This window comes from Delphinapterus leucas, chromosome 5 (genome assembly GCF_059928025.1).
Source record: "Delphinapterus leucas isolate spDelLeu-1000000601 "Yukka" chromosome 5, BTC_Dleu_Yukka2, whole genome shotgun sequence".
NCBI classification, from domain to species: domain Eukaryota; kingdom Metazoa; phylum Chordata; class Mammalia; order Artiodactyla; family Monodontidae; genus Delphinapterus; species Delphinapterus leucas.
The window spans coordinates 114,786,103-114,799,345 of record NC_143133.1 but is presented as its reverse complement, the minus strand read 5'-3'; the positions used below and the strand labels follow the sequence as shown (position 1 = coordinate 114,799,345).

At 38.1% G+C, this 13,243-nt stretch overlaps 1 protein-coding gene across 8 annotated transcripts in view; it reads right to left on the bottom strand.

Annotated features, from left to right (window-relative positions):
* Positions 1-13,243, bottom strand: part of INPP4B (inositol polyphosphate-4-phosphatase type II B) — a 701,292-nt gene that overhangs the window by 28,386 nt on the left and 659,663 nt on the right. The gene's annotated exons all lie outside the window — the stretch shown is intronic.

Sequence of the window (13,243 nt, the reverse complement as noted above, 5' to 3'; positions counted from 1 at the left end):
AGAGTAATGTTAAAAAAGTTCATTGCAATTTACTTTTTCGTTTTAGTTATTTTATTTGGGTCGTAAGTCTTATAAGGGTGCCAAATTCATTTAGACTATTTCCTCAAACACAGGGATCTATTTAGACTATTTCCTCAAACACAGGGATCTAACCTTGCCCCAGTCATTTCTGTTTAAATTCTCACTGTTGCTCAGAGAAGCACATCTTCTCACAGTGGAATCAGTTCAGGCTCAAGAAAGGAATGTCCTGTTTTACTCCAGCATGCCTGCTCTTGCAAACCATCACGTTACATTCAAGTAGAGAACCTTCCACTGAAGAACGTTCCACTGAAAAACCTTCCACCAAACTTAATTAAAGGGCTGGTATAGACTTAAGTACAATATCTAGATTAAGAAATAATTACTTTATTAGCCTATATTCACCTACCTAAGATTTTGCCAAGTTTTGGACTAGAAGATACCTAGCTTCCCTTTCCACATGGGTTCAACAGAAAAACATATTCTAGACCTCAGGTATATGTCTTGATATATGGAAAAAACAATGTTATGATACTTGTTCAGATTCTTCAATAAATTTTTTTTTTTTTTTTTGCGGTACGCGGGCCTCTCACTGTTGTGGCCTCTGCCGTTGCGGAGCACAGGCTCCGGACACGCAGGCTCAGTGGCCATGGCTCACGGGCCCAGCCGCTCCGCGGCATGTGGGATCTTCCCGGACCGGGGCATGAACCCGTGTCCCCTGCATTGGCAGGCGGACTCTCAACCACTGCGCCACCAGGGAAGCCTTCTTCAATAAAATTTTTGACCTAAGTTGAAATACTATATTTTGCTCTTAGATATCTTGGTACTAACAGAGATATAAGGCCACACGAGGATAATGGCACAAAAGGTTTCTTTTATATGTGAATAAGAATGCTGCCTCAGTAGTCATTTATTTATTTTTTGGAAGGGCATGGCAAGAATATCAGATTGCCAAGCATTTTCCTTTGGAGGAGAGGTCAACGTCTATGGGGAGTACAGACTAACTTCCTTGTAGCAACTTTTCTTTTAGCTGCCAAGGAAAATATTGAGTCCAGATGATCTAGCGAGCAGAAGGCCTGCCTCTGTAGGAGAGAGAAAGCTCTTCCTGCCTGGAAGACCCCTACCAACCACCCTGGCCGAGGGGTCCATGAGATATGAAAGTTGACATATGCCTTTACTTCATCGAACCTTCCATAAATCAGAAAGCTTCTTTTTTCCCCTATCTTCCACACACATAGGTCCAGATTCTTTCAAGATCTTTTAGTTTTGCTTTTTCTTGATTGTGATAAAATGAATTAAATCAAAATTTTGCTTCCATTACTAATCAAACTCTAGGAAGAAATTAGCAGAGTTCAGCAACATACTAGCAAAATGTGCTAATACCATTTTAACATTTAGTTGGAGATAACGATATTCAAAGGGCAATTACTAATTTTTAAATTACACTCAAAATTTAAAAAATACACACACATAAATTCATTTTTCATTAGCACTAATATATCAGCAGCCCCAAATTCTTAAAGCTTTTTAAAATATGGGATATTTCTCATTTTCCTTTCATCCCAGAGTCCACACCAAGATTGTTAGTGTTTCATTCTTTTGTTATTCAAGCGATGTGAGTGAAGGTGGCAAAAGACACAGACACATTTATCATAAAACTATATAAAGCAGATTGCAAAAAAACCCATAACTTTCTTTTACCTTGCCGTAAATAGAAACAAAATAGTTTCCATTTTCCATTATGATCTGAAACCGTAACCTCAGTAACATAAGGGTTTAATTTATAAAGGAACGTCAAGTATTGCCCTTTGGGGAGGTTATAACAGACTACATGAATATCAAATAGTATTACTTTCTAAAAATAGATTTATTTAGCCCCCCAAATAAAGCTTCATGATTTAGAATTAATTTCCAATTACGTAGGGCATCTATACTCTTGTTCAGGAACCACACAATTTATTAGCAACTTTAAAATTATTAACATGGGCAATAAAATCATATTTATGTAATCCAACCCCAGAGGAAAAAGATTAAACTTAGCAAATGCTTGTTGGAATTTGGGCTTCCCACACATTTCTCACGTGGTCAAGCTGAACCCATGGCAAGTCTACACAGCTGCCTCAGTTGCCTTTTGACTTTATGACCATGTAATATTTGACCACATGGACTTGCATATATGTACGTGAGATTTCTGTTTTCTTATAGAAAAAACGGTTTTCCTTTTTATATAGGGATTGGAGATCAGTAGGAGTTTTCAATAAATGTATCTATTTCAAGAGCAGCTGCTGTAAAATCAATTCATTCTTGTGAAGAGGAAGGCGCCCCCTCCTTTTCTGGCAAAAATAATATCTCTTGACAGCTCTAATATGCCTTTTTCTCACTTTTGTTCTTTCCAAGAGAAAAAAAAAATCTTTATCACAAAATCAAGAAAAACTAACTGTTACAAAGACTCCATCTCTGAATTTGTTATAAAATTTAATTAGGGAACAGAAACTGAACAACAGATGATATCTATTGTATTTCTATTTTCTAGAGCAAGACAGCAGTCAAGGTGATTTTCAAACTCTGAAGCATACAAAAATATCATGCCATTATTTTCTCAAATAGTTGAGAAGACAGACATCACTTTGAAAACACATAAATTCAGTTCTTATGTGTAAGAGACTAGATTTTTTTTTTCTGCTGTTAGAAAAAACTCCAAATCAGTATTATTCAACTTGATTTGATGAGTGCTAAGGGTAGATTTAGGAAAAGCCTTGAGTCTAGCCTGTAGGGAATGCTTTATGTGATTTTATTCTTAAGTATTCACATCCCACCTTGTTTTTTTTTTTTTGCGGTATGCGGGCCTCTCACTGTTGTGGCCTCTCCCGTTGCGGAGCACAGGCTCCAGACACGCAGGCTCAGCGGCCGTGGCTCACGGGCCCAGCCACTCCGCGGCATGTGGGATCTTCCCAGACCGGGGCACGAACCCGTGTCCCCTGCATTGGCAGGCGGACTCTCAACCACTGCGCCACCAGGGAAGCCCCCCACCTTGTTTTAAAAGGAATTTAAGACAGTCTAAATGGATACATAAAATTTAGTAAGATATCAAGAATGGATTGTGAGAAAGAGTTATATCAGGGCAAGGGTTATGTCATAAAACCGAACTAGGAATGAGGCCACTATATTAAAAAAGAAAAAGCTTATTAAAGAATGCTATAAATTTCAAGTGCTCAGAACACTTACGTTACTCATTTTCAGTTGAAAATATCGTAAGTCAAAAATGCGTTTAATACATCTAACCTACAGATCATTATAGCTTAGCCTTGACTACCTTAAACACATTCAGAACACTTACATTAACCTACAGTTGCATAAAAATCATCTAACACAAAGCTTATTTTATACAGCCTTGAATATCTCATATCAGTTATTAAATACTGTACTGAACAACAGAATGGCTCTAAGTGTATCAGTGGTTTCCCCTCATGATCCCGTGGCTGAATGGTAGCTGTGGCTGCCCTGCCAGCATCACGAGAGATTATCTGTGCTGCATATCACTAGCCCTGGGAAAAGAGCAAAATTCCAAGTACAGTTTCTACTCAATGCGTATTCCTTTTGCACCATTGTAAAGTCCCCAAATCCTAAGACAAACAATCTTAAGCCAGGGACTGTCCGTACTTACTTCACCTGACATCCTGCTGTCCACTCAGCTGTCTCGATGGTTAGATTTTAGAGGATTCAGTGCAGTGAAATCCCCAAAACAACGCTGTGATACTTGAGAAATATCACATGCGACTTGTTACTACGAATCAGCTACCAATTTTGTAAATGATATGTTTTATAAATTACACCCTTGATCCTTATAAAGATGTCATTCACATTCACATAAATTCTGATGGGCTCAATGAATGGAAGAGAATGCGGTGTAATTGCGCATAATATATTTTGCCCATAGAACTTGAGATCATTACCCTCCGGTATAAATGTATCACACTGGGCATTTGAACTTCTTTGTCGTCTGTGATCTTCTGATCAGGAGAAAAGTTTACAGTATTTTGGCTGCTTTTTCATAAACTCTATTGCCTCTCAGTCCAGTTTTCATTAGACAGTAGCCTGGGAAGACTTTCAGTTTGTTACCCTGGGCTAGAGACTGGAGCACTACAACCAAATTTCAGGTTAGAAGGAGGATTGAAACCCTTTTAATGACAGTGTTTACCTGAGTACAGTAAGCTCTTTGATGAAGACAGTAATTTTTACGCGGTACACTGACAATGCATTGATTTTTAATAGCTTGGGATTTATACTCACGTGCATTAGGACAAACACAAACATAACAATTGTATGAATTCATGAACATCCCTGCCCAGGTCAAGGCTAAAATAAATGATTGTTCATGCGACACTTGTGAAAAAAAACCTTTGGGTGGTTAAATGAATGACTGAGATTTGGGAAGCACTATTGTATGGGAACAGAATGCCCTAACAAACTTGTAAACTTTAAAAGCAAAGAGAATCTGAGATAGAACTACGATATCTGTTCCATATCCACATGTTTAATTCCGAGTTGTTTCTCTCCTTGAACATGGCTTTCAAGTTCAACGATATGAGGCTACACCACTAGCTTAAGCCTTGAGTCTTGTGTCTCAACCTTCTGGGAGCATAAATAAACTTGCTGGGTTTCGGCATAACTGCTCTGCACACATCATTCAGGCCTGGGCTGCCTGCATCTCTGGCTTCTGTAATGCAAACAAGCCCTTTCTAGGACTAGTTCCTGCTGTACCTCATTTTCCAAGTGCAAAGGCATCAATCATCTCCCTAATCACCTATTAGGTTTTCGTTGTGGCTCAGCCGGAAATTTCCTTCCCTTGTCTAAAGTGGAGTTCAAAAAAGTCTCAGATCACATCACAGGCTCCTGTCAAAACACTGTGCACTTCTCTTTCCAAATCCGAGAGACCCTTCTGTCCTATTTCACTGTGCTTTCATTTCTAAAGAAAATAAACAAAACAAATAAAAATATTTTTTAAAAACTACCACTCCTGAAACCCTCTTTTCTGAAACGTAAACACCATAAACCAGTGCCTTATAAAGTCACATTTTTAAAAGTCACAGTTATATGCAAACCCTCAGTATATGAGACAATAAAGATCAGCTACCAAAAGTGGAAACCAAGATGGCCAATCAATGCTTAGAAAGATGTTCAATATCACTTATTATTGGAAAAATACAAATTAAGCGAAAATAGCACTTTTAACCCATTGGATTGGTAAAAATTCTTATTGTACAAATATTGGGGCTTGTGGAAACATGGGAGCATGTGTGCGTGGCTTGTGGGATATAAATTAGTATAGCTATTTTGAAGGGCAATCTGGTAGCACCTAGTAAAGTTGAAAATATAAATACCACCCATTCCACTTATACGTTTACGTACCTTCATACTGTGTTCATAGTTATACATGTGACTATGTCTATTACACTGTTGCTTATAGTACCAAAATATCAGAAACAACCTAAAATTCAAGAGGGGAATAGGTAAATTGTGTTCTATTCATACAAAGGAATACTATACAGCTATTAAAAGGGGAGAACTAGACCTTGTATATGAACATAGATCTCAAAAACATGATATCAGCTCAAGAATGTGAGTCGTTGAAGGTGACACACACTACGAGACCAGTTATGGAAATGAAAACACCCAACGCATATGATGAATTAATAAATAATATTCTTAGCCTTAACCACTTAGATATTCCTAGTCAAGACCTCCTAACTCTTCCTTGCTACTTACCTAAATTGTACTCACCCTCAAGACACAGTTCAAATCCTACCTCCCTCAGGACCACCCAACCCACAATGATTCCTTTTCTCCTCTGATCCACTCTAATAATAATAGTTTTAGGCATGTGACCTCATCTATCTCATATTCTCATTGTGGGGATTAATAAAGGTTCCTCACATAGGATGTTTCATGTAGTTCTTAGTGCATAGCAAGAACTCATTGACTCTTAGTTGCTATTATTATTACAAGTTTATGTCTCCCTTTGCTTAGCTTGGTACACTGCCATAGTAGATACTCAATAACTGTTTACATTTGACTATGAATATGATGGTGACATGTTTCTGCTAATGATTACATTTGCCCAGGTCATTTCCTGAGGTGGGGTCCTGGCTCATTATTTACTGGATATTCAGTAAAGTCTGTGGGCATTCAAGAGTTGGACATTCCCAAGTTCCACTGGCTGAGTGCTGAGGCACTGCTCTCTGGGGACCACAGATGAGCGCTAACGTCCTATTCCAGGCTCAGCTGATCCTAGATTCCCCTGAAGTTATTAGTCGAGCTCTAGCAAAGCTTACAGACCTTCTAGCCCAAAGTCACTGAAAGAGTTTAAGCCTTTTAGAAAACAAGTATTAATCCTGGGATTTTTCTTCTAAGATCTTGAACACCAGGAAAATTCCTCAATTTCAGGAGTCTCAGAGGAGGCACTTTTAGACAAACACGGGACAGGAAAGGTTAAGTAGCGTAGGTAAAAATGGAGAAAGCATGGAGAACAGGGTAACACTTATTAAGCATAACACCTAATATCTGCCGGGCATAGAGAATTCAAATAGGTGACGTCATTTAACACAACACCTACGGAGAGAGAGAGAGAGAGTTACTCCTGGTTTACAGATGAGGAAACTGAGGCCTGGAGATTCATTAACTTAAAAGCGGCACAGAAAATAATTGCTGGAATAAGGATTTAATCCCAGGTCTTCTTGACTTTAAAAACCCGTGTTTGTGGCAGAAGTTAAATCTATTTAAATTAGATTCATTTACATGTTATTTCATTAAATTAAATGAAAAGCACATATTCCATACACTTATATGTCTAGGTCCTCAGTTAATAATTTGAGGAACTGAGAGAAGTGACTTATTTGGAAAGGTGTGTCTAAAGCTTGTAACGGCTCTGAATGATAAGCTCCATACTTATAGGATCTCAAGTCACTAGTACTTGAAAACAAAATTAAATACCAAACAAATTAGGGAAAAGAAACAGATCTCAAAACTACTACTTTTTAGTAGGAAAATAATCTGACACACATAAATGTATGAAGAAGACAGCCTAAAATTAGCACATACATTTTGTTCAGGAAGTTGAAAGTTTTTTTGTAGGTCATTCTTTGATTTCTCTAGTAAGAGCAGTTCTTTTGTGGTGGTTCATCTGTGGATATCTTGTTAAGAGATATTTGCTCTCACATGATTTCTATAGACGTGTGCTCTCTACCAGCAGCTGAAGCAACAACATCCTAAGTGGGGTAAGTTTTCACGTAATTATTAGCATGCCTGAGAAGACAGTGACTTCATCTGGGCTTATTACTGTTCCTTGTCACAGATACGGACTGAAATAATGCAGCAAACACACCACTGAAACTCTCAAGGGAAGAGATAACACTAAGTGATAATGGAGAAACTGCTCCGGCTCGGGCTGTTCTACATAAACACATCCCTTTCCAACAGTCAAGAGACAACTGAAAGCTTCAATTACCTATGTCCGCAATGCTTCTTATTCACTTCAATATTTGAAATAGGGGATAATATGAAATAATGGGAGCTCTTCTCCAACTAGTACAATCAAAAGTAAAAAAAAAAAAAAAAAAAAGCCAAAGTGGAAACAAGACTAAGGAAAGAAGGAAGACATAAATGACCTTTGTGACTCAGAAACAAATCCCACAAAGTCATGAGAAATAAAACCTATACCGACATCAGTTGATTAAGGTCACTTATTTATAAAGCAGAACATTTCATAAGTTACACTCCCCGACACGTAAACTTCATGTTGAGAATATGACATTCAGCAGGATAATAAAAATAAGGCTGATGGGCCTTTTAATCCCTCTCTTGTGAATTAAATATTTACTAAAATAGAATGATTAAAGCCCTGTATCTTAAGGGTAGTAAGTAGGTTGTATGCTGAAGCATACCGTGATTAGTCTTGCTAATGGCATACCAGCTATCTTAACTTTAAAGAGCCATTATAGAATGACAGATGGAAGAATAATGTAACATAAGGAAAATAAAAGTTACAGACAGACAACTAAGCAATATGGTGTCACACTGCTACACTGTATATACACAAAATCCTAGAGTTCCTCTTAAGGGAAAATAACAGTGCACTGGCATTTTCATTTTCATTTACTTTTTAGTGGCAATTAAATTTCCTGACACAATTATTTTTTGATAAAACATGACATTTTATAATCCAGTCAAATTTTATTATTTTCCAATCCAGTCCCAATCACCTATTAATCAAATATAAGTTTGAATGTCCCTACTAAATATGCTTTTTGCAAACGCATTGTGACAAGATGGCTCTTAGCATTCAATGGTGATTCCATAAGAAACAACTGAGCGCTGATACTGAGAGTGGGGACGCATTCTCCCTTTCTTTTTAAAAATAAAAATCTGCCGATTATTCAGCCACCATTTCATAAATTCCTGCCACAGATGATCAAGGGAGAATTTGGCGATACACATACACTTCAAAACTCAAAGAAAGGATTGTTATACCAGGCTTATAGTCATACCACAAAGTCATTAAAATCAATTCCTGAATGGTGGCTGGTTTAAATGAGGCAGACTTTAGTCAAGCAGTCCTCAACCCCGGCTCTATCCCAGAACCTAGTCTGTGGTGGGACTCCTGTGAGAATCATTGTTTTGGTCTTATAACATAGGCAACCGCTAAGAGTTCCTTACAGAGTCAGACCTACCCACTCCTTGCCAACTTCCTAATCTGAAGAGGATCTTGTGCCATTTCAGTCCAACAGACTGTAAGTAGCAGCACATGTTGGAAGTGTGAAGCTATAAGCAATACTGGATATGTAAGAAAAGAGAGAGTCTGAAATTTTAAAAAACTGTACAGAGGGTATAATGACAAGTTGAAATGATGATAGAGTAATCATGGCTCAGGCATACAAAAATGCAGTCGGGCGGCCATTGAGGACCTGGTCTCCGACAAGTCTCTGCACCACTGGGGACCTGAACTTCCTTTGAGCTGTACCAGACCCAAGGACACCCCTAGCCGTGTTCAGAACAATACCTGCCAGCTGCAACCTATGGGCTCAAGGTCTTCCACTGTAACTATGCAACCGTTTGGGATCCCAACCAATCCTCACTTAACAAGCACCCTGCCTCTTGCCAGCTCCAATTATAATTCTTGATAAACAACTCATGTAACTAACTGTAACCTTGTGGGGTTTTGCCTTTATAAGCCTCCCCCATTTTGTAGTCTGGTAGAGCACAATTCAAATGCCTGTTGAATCTGTGTCTCCTGGGCTGCAGCCCTAAAAAACACCTTTTTATTTCACGTCTGTCTCTAAAATTTTCGTTGACAGATTCAGACTGTGCGTTAAAGTGGATTGTTTGTGGCCTGTTTGTTTTTGAATTTGAGTTGAAACCTCTCCAAGACTTTCACTTTCATCTTCTGGAACTTTTGCTTATAAATATGTCACAGCTGAGCAATAATTTCATTTGCTTATTTCCAAATGCCCATGTATGCACAAAACTTCCTTATAGGACTTGAACATTTTAGAAACCTATGTTATTCATTCACTCACTCATTGAATATTTATTGAGAACCTACTCTAACTAGGCATTATTCTAGGTACTGATAATTAAAATATAGCAGTGAACAAGATAACAAAAGTCCCCACTCTCATGAACCTTATTCTGGTGAGGGGACTTCTGAACAAGCAGGTAGATGAAGCTTTATTTCTTTGTATCTATAACGTTTCTCTCATCCATAAATAATTTGAAAATTTAACAGATAGAAGCACTATACAGTAGAAAAATTTAATATAGATAAGGAAAAAACTAAAACTACAAAAACAACATTGATATTATAACCCCAGTGAGCTTTTAAAACTATCCAGAGTAAATAGCCTGAAAGGTGGTTAGAATAATTCAAACATAAAATAAACTGCAATTGATGTCAAATAAAATAAAAAACTTTAATACATTTAAAAACATAAAAATCAAACTCCTTTAAAACACTAGCTTTTTTTTTTTTTTTTTTAATCCAGTGTGTGTCCTGGAATATTTGTAAAGTTCTTAAAAATTCTGGATCCCTGGATCCACCTCAATGATAAACTGCACAGGGTTCAAATATACGTAGTTTTGTAATGTCCCAGAAGCAGCCATTGTCTGGAGGCTGGGACTGTCCATCAGATGGCAGAGCAAAGAGCTCTGCAAATCCTCCTCCTCCTCCCGAAACCATGACACTGAAAAATATTGTCAAAACCAACCATTTCAGGACCCTAATAATAAGCCAAAGACAAGCAACAAGTGGAAAAGAGTTTCTTCTTGGAAAACTGCTGACTGGCGAGTCTGTGGTCTTTCTGCCTGGGGCGGCTCCCACCCCGCCCCTCTCAGCTAAACCTCTACCAGGGAGAGGCTGCGATGGAAACTGGCAACTTTGCTGCCCCAGGGTCTGAGTGCATTGGAAGTGAAGAGTAGAAAAGCCTACTCCCAGGCAGTCTGAAGCATTAGCTTCCTTGGAGGCAAACAAATGCTGACTGCCAACCTCACAGCTGGCCTGAGCCTGCACTCCCACTTGGGCCACTCCCCAGACCAGTGGACTAGCCATGAATGTAATGGGCAATGAGATCCTGGACATGAGAGAACCATGGAGGGCTTTGATCAATTTCCACACATCCTGGGTTGACCAGTAGGACCTAATATGGCCTGGTGGAAAGAAAAGGCAGGATGGCTACGAAAACTCCTGAATTTGAACATGTTTCCCAGTCCATACACAGATATATCAGCAGAGGCTGAAAGCCTTACTGGATTGAACTGTTTGAGCACAACTTCTGGCTAATCACTGACTGACCACTGAACTACGGAGACCCAAGTGCAACCCTAGGAAACAAGGCTTAGACATAAAAGTAAGAACTGAACTACTATCTCAGAACATAATTGAAAATACAATTTTAAAAACAGATGAAAAAGTTGCTACACGGTTCTGAAAAACAGAAGGCAGCAGAATGAATTCCTATTTGGACTGTTCTTTGTTTATTCAACCACTATTTATATTTATTTCAATCTGGACCAGACACTGTGCTCAAATGCCCAGATACAATAGTGAACATGATAGATAAGGTAGAAATTAAAGAGTTAACATTCTAGAACTAGAGTTTGTTCTTCAAGGTCTCAGGATTTGGGCAGACCACTCTGGTCTTGCACACAGTCTCCAATTTCAAAAAGTACATGGTTCTTATGACTCATATGACTTACATAACGTTTCAACTAACAGACGTGAAGTAGTCAAATACATAACCAAATAATTATGGGATTGACATATATACACTAATATGTATAAAACAGATAACTAATAAGAAACTGTTGTATAAAAAATAAATAAATAAAATTTATAAAAAAAGAAAAAAACAACTAAGGAAAACAAGGTCCTACTGTATAGCACAGGATAAAAAAATGTAACTAAGGCATCTGTGTTTTAGTGCTGGCTCTAGTATTTTCTGAGTAGTCTTTGCTGAAACACTCTGCAGAACTCAGTTTCATTATTCATAAGGTGAAGCAGGTTTGACTAAATTTTTAAGGTGACTCCTTGACCTCAAATTCTATGATTATTTGTAAGGGCATACAATAATACACATTAACATAAAAAATACTTATAAGAAACCTATCCAGGCTTACTTTAATGAATGCAATCCATCCATAATTAGCACAGCATTTGTAAACACACGCACAGTTTCAAAGTGGTATTTAAAGAGCTTATTTCGTTAAATAGATAAAACATTGCATTTGAAAGCTTATTTACAAGATTCTAATATATGGTATTGGGGTCAAACCGTATGTCATAATATATTCAGAAAAAATACGAGGCTCATAATTGCCTAGATTTGATTGTCTCAGGAAGATCATGACCTTTGATATTTATTTTCTTAACAAATATCGTAGAGTGATCACTGTGTCTCAAACGTTGATCTAATCACTTTACACATATCAATTCATTTAATCCTGGAGACACTCCTAAGAAGGGCTACTATCATTAGCATGTCTATTTTTACACAAGGGAAGACTGAGGCACCAAGAGGTTGACTAACTTGCCTCAGGCACTAAGAGGCAGGATGAGATTAACTTCCTCTTGGCTGCTAAGTGGCACGGGCCTGGATTCAAACTCAGGTCAGCTGGCTCCAAAGCCGCATTCTCTCAACTGCTCTGCCCTGTGGCCAGAGCTTACAAACCTATGGGCTTGTGATGTAAGACAGTACCCAAAGAGGGAAAGGACATCAGTTATTCAAGACAATAACACGTCTATTTCCCTTAAACACATGCACGCACGAACACACACACACACGCATACACACACACATGGACAAGCCCTCACACTCTCATGCAGCCCTCACAGAGACACAAAACCAAAGGATAAATTTGGCAGATTTGAATTTCACTAGAGTAGTGGGGATATGGAAGTTAAGATCTTTAGTATTTTTGGATTAAATTTATAGTGCCTTACTTTTATTTCACAATCCTAAACTAAATCCTCATAAATGTTATGTCATTAGCAAATGTGTTGTATATATAATGTCAGGTCCATACAACCTTTATGCTATTCCAAAATATGTAGTTTTATAGTTCAAAATATATATGACAGATATGCCCTTTATTTACGGATTGGAAAAAATTACCTTTCTAATTTAAGGGTCCTCTCTTACCCCTACCTTAAATAAACAAGTAACAGTTTCACCTTCCAGATAATTTATGCTGGTTGAATCATTTTAGCCCTCTAGGGTTTCTGGCCTGTAACATCATGTGCTCTACCCTCCTCACCTGGCATCTTTGTTCCATCCATGGTGACATTTGTACTGTTTAAATGCACATTAGAAGATTTTATACTCAGATTCTGAACCTTCCCCTGTGAGTGTTGAGAGATTATTATTGAAAAAAGTCTTTTATGACAACCAAACATGTTTCGTATGGCTGAGATGCTCATGTCAGGCCTTGAAGATATCCTCATACATTTATCCAAAAATTATGGTAGAACTCCACTGAGCAACGAAAATACCAAGAGACATGAAATGGGGTAAAAGAGAGGACTTCAGAACCCTCTCATTAGCCGGGAAAACATACAGCATAGAAGGAGCGCAGGCAAGCATCACCCTCTCCATGGAAAGAGTGTAGCAGTTAAAAGAAAAGTGGAGCTAATGACATGCCAGATAAGAAGCAGCCTTCTCAGAGCATCACATGACAT